The sequence below is a fragment of the Nicotiana attenuata genome, unplaced genomic scaffold (assembly GCF_001879085.1).
Source record: "Nicotiana attenuata strain UT unplaced genomic scaffold, NIATTr2, whole genome shotgun sequence".
Classification (NCBI taxonomy): Eukaryota; Viridiplantae; Streptophyta; class Magnoliopsida; order Solanales; family Solanaceae; genus Nicotiana; species Nicotiana attenuata.
Window position 1 is genome coordinate 81,734 of NW_017672538.1, and position 8,236 is coordinate 89,969.

Consider the following 8,236-nt stretch of genomic DNA (forward strand, 5'->3'; position numbering starts at 1 on the left):
ATGTCGTATGAACGAATGGTTAATAGCGTTGGAAACTAAATTCCAAGAACTTCAATTTGGTATATAATATTTCCCAAGAAGACCTCATATAACACACGAAATGTATTGCTCAAAAAGCTTCGTTACAAGGCGAATCCTTTGCCAGTTTTTCCAAAACTTAAATCCGATTTTCTCCAAACTTTATATTTTATATCCAAACATCATATAGTCATATTATGACTTTGGACTCATTTAAATCATGATTAACAAGTCTCATATTTATTATACGTCACCTTGGGACGCACAGGGTGTAACACTTGTATGATAATAACACATGGGACCTAGTCCCCTAACTGTAATGACCCGACTGATTGTTTTGAGCTCTAGCGCGCCGTTCGGCAGTTTGAGGCCATGAGCATCTTCACTTTAGGTATTATTACTTGTACGTGTGGTCGAAATTGAAATTCGGAAAGTTCGGAGTTGATTTGGAAAGATAATTCTCATTTCGGAAGCTTTAAGTTGGAAGAATCTGACTAAGGATTAATTTTGAGTAAACGATCTCAAAATCGAGGTTCGAAGGTTCAACAGGTTTGTATGATGATTTTGGACTTGGGCGTATGTCCGGATCAGGTTTTGGATTGCTCGGGGCATTTCGACGCCTATTGTGGAACGTTGGCATTTTGAAAGAATTTCATAAATTTGGGTTGAAGTGCATTTCAGTGTTATCGATGTCCATTTGGGATTCCAAGTCTTGGAATAGCTCAGTATGGTGATTTTGGTATTGGGAGCGCATCCGGAAGTGCATTTTGAGGTCCGTAGGTCATTTTGGGGTCATTTGGTGAATGTTAAAATTTTTAAGGTTTTTGAGAAGTATGATCGGAAGTGGACTTTTTGATATCAGGGTCGGATCCAATTTCGAAAGTTGGAGTAGGTTTGTAATGTCGAGTGTGACTTGTGTGCAAAGTTTGAGGTCAATCGGACATGATTTGATAGGTTTCAGCATCGAATGTAGAAGTTTGAAGTTCTAAAGTTCATTAAGCTTGAATCGGGGTGTGATTCGTGATTTCAACGTTGTTTGATGTGATTTGAGGCCTCAAACAGTTCCGTGCTATGTTTAAGAACTATTTCGTGTGATTGGACGGGGTCCCGGGTGCCTCGGGTGGATTCCGGATGGTTAACAGATCGAATTTGCGTTTGGGGGAAATGCTGGGGCTGCTGTCTTCTGGTGTAACCGCACCTGCGAGGTTTTGGCCGCAGGTGCGGAGCCGCAAAAGTGTCCAAGAGGGCTGCAGAAGCAAGGGAAGTCGCAGAAATGAAGAGGAGGATCGCATCTGTGGAGCTGCAGAAGCAACTGAGTACCGCAGATGCGAAGGGTCGCTGGCATAGAAGAATTTTTATAAAACGGGACTTGGCCCATTTTTCTTCCATTTTTTTCACTTGGTGGGCAATTTTTGGAGCTTTTGAAGAGGGGATTTCATCATCAAGCATGAGGTAGGTGATTTCTAATAGTTGTGAGTTAAATATAAGGTTTATATAAGGATTTAGACATGGAAGTTTGTAGAAATTTGGGATTTTGAAGAAAAACCTAGAAATTTATATTTTTTGGTTTTGACCACGAAATTGGACGTGGAATTTGGAACAAATATATTTGAGTTCGTGGTGACATGGTTAAAGTTTATCTTCGAAAAATTTTAAAATCCGGGCATGGCCCGAGGGTGATTTTATCGACTTTTCGAACGGAGTTGGAAATTATTGTAAATTGGATTATAATGAGTATTAGAGTATATATTTATAAATTTGCACATTTATTGACTAGTTTTGGAGCCTTGGGCATCGGTTTGAGTTGTTGGAAAGGCTTGAGAACCGGCTATGGAACTCCGGAGCGAGATAAGTCTCTTTTCTAACCTTGTAAGAGGGAATTAACCCCATAGGAGACCTAAATTAATATGTGCTTCTATTTTTGGGGACTACGTACGCATGAGCTAACGAGAGTCCGTACGTAGCTACTAGTTATGCCTATGTCCGGGTAGTTTTAGGTTTATACCATATTTTTTTGATATTATTATTTTATTATGCTTATTATTTGCCTTGAAAAGAGTTGAGATTGAGTATGCTTATTAAATTGCCTTGAAAAGAGTAAGAATTGAGGAATTTGAGATCTTAAAAGCTTAAAGTTGAATTTCGTATTTTTGAAAAAGAATTGAGAAATATTATAATATCTTAAGAAATCTATGTGCAACTGCGTCGCAAATATATTTCGCGAGCGGATAAATTTCCACTACTCTCATGGGAGCGGGTCGTTTTCCTCGGCAGGTTAATAGATGCATCTATGGTTCGTGCCGTTCGACCGTTGGCAATGCACAATTTATATTTATATGTTGGATCGGCCCGTACGACCTCGGCATGACTTGCGCATGATAATTCTTTGGAACTAATAATAATTGACATTTCTTTATCGGCTTGAGATATAAATTATTAAATGATGAAAGATGAAATTTGGAAATTCCCATTTGTAAAAGAATTGTTGATTATTTCCGGTTATTAAATTTCCAGTTACGTCATGTATTTCATGCTTAAAAATAATATCGGCATTTTATTGTTAGCCCATAGTAAGTGTCGGAGTCGACCCCTCATCACTACTTCTTCGAGGTTAGACTGGATACTTATTGGGTACATGTTGATTTACGTACTCATACTACACTTGCTGCACATTTTTGTGCAGGTGCATATATGTCTAGTGGCCCTACGGCGCAGAGGCGTGGATGAGGCAAGGACTTAGGTGAGCTGCATTTCATATTACGACTCGCAGCCAGCAGAGTCTCCTTCAGAGTACTTATATTTGTCCCGTCCAATTTCTATACCGGACAAATGCTATATTTTATTTTACTTCTTAGTCGATGCTCATGCACTTGTGATACCGAGTTTTGGGGTGATTATGGATTGTTCAGTATTGAAATGGCTAAAATATTATTATTTACTCTGTAAATTCCATCTTTTACTATTAAACTGAAGGAAATTATGATTTCAAAAATACTAAAATGATAACCAAATTTATTATTTTGTGTTGGCTTTCCTGACAGTGGTGTCCGGCACCATCACGACCTTTAGTGGATTTTGGGTCGTGACAACATGGTATCAGAGCACTAGGTTCACTTAGGTCTCATGAGTCATGAGCGAGTCTAATAGAGTCTTGCGGATCAGTACGAAGACGTATGTACTTATCTTCGAGAGGCTACAGGGCTATTAGGAGCACTTCCCTTCTTGATTCCTCATTGTGCGATTTGATTCCTTTAAGGCGTATGCCTTTGTCTCTTTCCTATTCAATCTTATGCGGCGTAAAGCCCTTGTTATAAATCGGGAATTTAGGAATTGTAATGGTACTATAGATGTGGTGCAGGATGTTTCTCCCTGCGTATTTGATTGGGCTATTTTCGTCGCCTTGCGGAAGGCCGTTTTGTCGTTTCAGCTCAGTATCAGTACTACCTAAAGTTTTGAGATTTGGCATTGATTGTTATGACGATTCGTGCGTTGCCATCGTAGAGTGTTTGTGTAATGGTAGTATGTTTGTCTATCCGTCGAAGTAGTGAATGACTTGGAAGGAGGTTTACTCAGTACATGATTCAGAGATTCAATATTCTATTTCCGGCGGAGGAAAGGCAATCGCACTACAAATGCTTAGATTTGGGTTGATGGGGTAGCGAGACTTAATATTTTTGAGCGTAATAGAATTTTCATCAGTAATGTGGTGTCGTCGCCCTCGATTGAATGTGTTAAGTTTGGTGGTGTTATGGTCTTCGTCAAATCTCCCTCGGGGCAGGGTAGTGTGAAATAGTGCCGGAGAGCGGCTATCAGAGATCGCGATGTGCGGTGGTTCAGGATTGAATCGGTGTTCCTTGTGTTGATGGCTCGGGAGAGATGATCTTCGAAGGGGTTTAAAGTTGGTAGCGATCTATTGGTTCAAATGCTACAGAGATGGATTTTGACTTAAGGCAAGAACTGGGCAGCGAAGGAGGACATGTGGGAGGTGCCTTGCGGTGGATAAACTTCTAGAAGGCCAAGTGTGAGAAATAGGAGTCGAGTAGTTGCTTAAGGGAGTGAGTTTGACCAAAGTGGGAGAGTGGCAGAGTAGCATATGGGTTCAGTGGTAGGATGACTACATGCCTTGAGAAAAGTTTAGAGTGATTTGGTATTCATGGTGGACAGTGACTAGGTCTACGGACTTAATTTGGAATATTGGCTAGTATACGGCGGAAGGTTGGATACGACAAAAAGGAGTTGCTTGATATGAAGAAGGAACATGACTTTTGATTGGAATGTATTGTCGCACCTTTAGTTGATGTCCATGAGGAGTGAACGGACTTGTACAGCTGGTTGATCGGGTCCAACCCTACACCACTACAACATGGCAAGAGCGGTCGATGCAGCTTTTACCCGAGAAGGTCGGGATCGAATCCACAGGGAGTTACAACAATGTTTGGAGTTGGATTTCTATCTAATCTAGTAGTGCGTAGTGCTCTTGATTACACTTCCAATCATATTTGTTTGTTTGTTACTTCTAATTTTATGCTAATGATATGCATAAGCTAAGTATAAATGCTTGTAAGGTTTTCTAAATGGTTAACGAGGCACTAGGGAAGTGACTTTCTCCTAGGTGAATACTTGACGGGTTCTAAAGCCTAAAGCAAAGCTGTTATGTTTGTGATCGCGATATAGCCACCTTTGGAAAGAACCATGGCATTAAGAAAACCAAAGGCTTATTGAACACAAAACTCAAAATAAGAAGCTACGAAAATGAAGTAAGAAGCTATGAAAGAAAATGCGGAAAGTTAACTGAATATGTACAATAGGGGATTTAAACGAATATACATTAGAAAGTAACTTTATATACAGACCAAGGTTGCAAAATACGAAAAGTGAAATAAATTGGTAAAATTATATACATACCAAAAGTGAAAAAAAGCATAAATAAAAACAAAAATAGTATCATATTTACAATCCAACATCATCAAAATAGGGCTACCCCCTCAAGAGAAAGCGAGCATTGTCCTCAATGCTAACTAGCCAAAAATAAGCTCAACAAAACAAAAGAAGATAGAGAGTAAAGAAAACTCCCTATTGGTCCTCCGTCTGCATGGGATCATGAGCCTGAATCCCTGGGTCCTCTGACTGCTCAGGAACCTGTGACTGGATCCCTGTAACCTGTTCCTGCACTGGGACCTGAGGCTGCTCTGAGACCTAGAGCTGGCTAGAAGAACCTCCCTGCGGGTCCTCCAACTCAATAACTGCATCATCTGCTCGGGGGATCACTCTCCTCCTCTTTGGTGCCCTCTCTAACTCCTGTTCGGGCTCAATCTGAGCTGCTGGAGGTGGGTCATGCAATACAAGCTCCAATGGCAAGCGATCATCAACCTTCATCTTCTCCATTTCCACCCTCAACTCCTTCACAGACTCCTTTGAGGCTCTAGTCTTTCTCAGCTTCTTTGTCTCCTTTGTCAGCTCCTTTAATGCCTTTCCATGAGCACCTACAGCCTCCAATATCAACTGCTAGTTGTCCAGGAGCTTCTTCTGGTTGTCCAGAAGCTCTTTGAGAGTCTCCTCCACTGAAGTTGGAACCTGTGGTTGTGGGGGTACGGACTGGGCTGCCACCGAGCTAGAAAGCACAGACAGCTTAGAAGTAGCTGCCTGCATCGAGTTGTTGATATTGGCAAAGTGTTTGACTCAAACGGTGGGCAGTCAATGGGTAGGCTATGGATGAGGGAATATCTGGAGCTGTGGAAGTAGAGGGTCCTGGGGCAATATCTGGTGTAGCTGTGGGAGGCTGAGCAGAAGGGACTACTACTACTGGCTCTTCAGACTGGCCAGTAGAAGTAGTGGCTTTTCCTTTAGGATCTTTGGTTTTGGGGTTGTCATCACCCTTTAGGCTGTACCAGGAAAAAGGCATCTTTGGTTTCACCTTCACATCAAACTTCCTTTTCTCCACCTCCTGGTCTTCAAAGTACATTGTCAGGAAATTTGGGAAGGGGTATGATCTATCACCTTCGTTGACCACCCGCGTGATCACCCTAGACATAACATTCCCAATGTTGATCGGGTACCCCGCCATGATAGAGGCCACCAATATCGCCCGGGAGACAAGCAGAGAGTTTTCATGGGTAGTTGGGTTCCAACCTGCTGCATACGAATGTCTCCCACCCCTTTGCCTCGAAGTTTAAGGTTTTCCTCAGAATTTGAACCTGTGATGTCAACCAAGCTGGGGTGGTGCCCGGGAGTGCCAGGTATTCGACCAACCACGGACGGGCTGCCTCATCCAATGCTACCTTCTCTAAGTATAGGGATTCATCTTCCTCTGGAAAGCCCAGGTAGTCATTGATTGTCTTCCCATCGAACTGCACTTTCAAATTTCGCACCTTAGTCACTTTAGTGCCCTTTTTGATGTGGGCAACATTGGCGTAAAACTTTTTGACTAGGTGCTCGTTTGCCTCTGGCACCCTGCTGGTGAAGTAATCCCACCCCACTCGTTCTCTGAATTGCCTCTTCACATTAGGGTTGTGAGGCAGGAGATCCCTCTCTATGAACTGGCGCTCAATAATCAATTTCCTCTAGGGCCACCACTCTCGGAACTTGTGGTAAGCAATCTCACTGACAAATCTTCTTCTCCACACCTCGAGGTTTCTAGTTCTCTCCACACCCTCGGGTTGGGGAAAACCCCCTCCCTCTTCATCCGGAACCTCATCGTCGACGGGATCTTCTCCAGGTGATGAAGCAGTAGGTGAAGTAGAGGCTGCACTATCACGGCTCTCAGCTGAGCCCTCAGACGACTCAGAAGAAATTTGAACTGAAGCTTGAGCAGTAGGAGAGCCTGGAGGGGTAGGTTCATCCCTCAATCTCAGTCTCTCCGGGAAGTCAGGAACATACTCCGGCACTGAATCAGACTCAGATGCCTCCCGGGAGGGTACATACTCACTTCCCTCTGAATGAGAAGCAACTCTATCTGCAGCCTTGATTTATTTTCTTGTATCTCCAATTGCTTTTCGAACTTGTGGGGTCAATCTTATCATTCCTCGTCCCCTACCCCGGGAGGACTCTCCTTTTCCTTTTTGTTTGTCACCACCGTCTCGTGATTTAGCCATTGTCTGCAAGGAGAATTCATTTAATGTTTGTTAGTACCACAGTACTAGAACAATCAGTGAAGAATATGAATGGAAACAGCTGACCGCATAAAAAGCATTGCGGCCGCAAAGGCACCACTGCGGACCGCATAAAATCGCACTGCGGACTGCAGTGGAGTGGGGTTCAGAATACTCACTCTCTGATTCAGGGCATCGCGGACCGCAAGAAATGATGTGCGGCCACGGTAAGGCATCGCGGACCGCGAAAAATCAACCGCGGCCGCGGTCCTTAAAATTGACCCCTCCGAAGTTTACCACCACGGACCGCGGAAAAACCATCGCGGCCGCGGAGAGACATCGCAGACCGCTAAAAGTCCACCGCGGTCGCGGTAAGCCATACTCAGCAACACCAACCTAGGGTTTCAAAATTTTTCTCATTTTTAGCCTTAATCCACATATTATCCACCCACTAGGTAGTCAATCATTATATTTAACTAATTAATTCTAATCTAAACAACATTATGAAACCCTAATTTAAAAACTGAAAGAAAAGGGAAGAAGAAGAACTACGAACTAACAAATTAAAACAAAATTAAAGACTAGGGAAAGATTTGAAGTACCAGAGATGAGATGCAATGCAGATGATTGAGAATCAGTGTTTGAATTTGTGCACTTAGGGCGTGATGAACAGTATTTTTTCTATTTAGAGAGCAAATGAGCGAAAAGTGTAAATGGGAGCCTGAGGTCCTATTTATAGAAAAAGGACCTGGGACCCAAGCTACTTACCCACCGCGGTCCACATACAATGCACCGCGGACCGCGGTACTTAACCACAAGAAACACTGGCGAAGAGTTCATCGCAGACCGCAGAAAATGCTCCGCGGCCGCGATAAGGCTCCGCGGACCGCGAAAAATGCATTGCGGCCGCGGTGACAACTTCAGAGAACCTCCACTTTTGACCATTCAACACTGCGGTCCGCAATGAAATTTTGCCCCCGCAATAAGGCCATTGCGGCCGCGAAAAATGCAATGCGGCAGCGGTCCAAACTTCAGAGAGTGCAACATTTTTCCAATTTGGTCCTGCACTGCATCAAAACAACCCTACACACATCTCACAACCAGTTAGTCCAAAAGCAAATCCTACACTA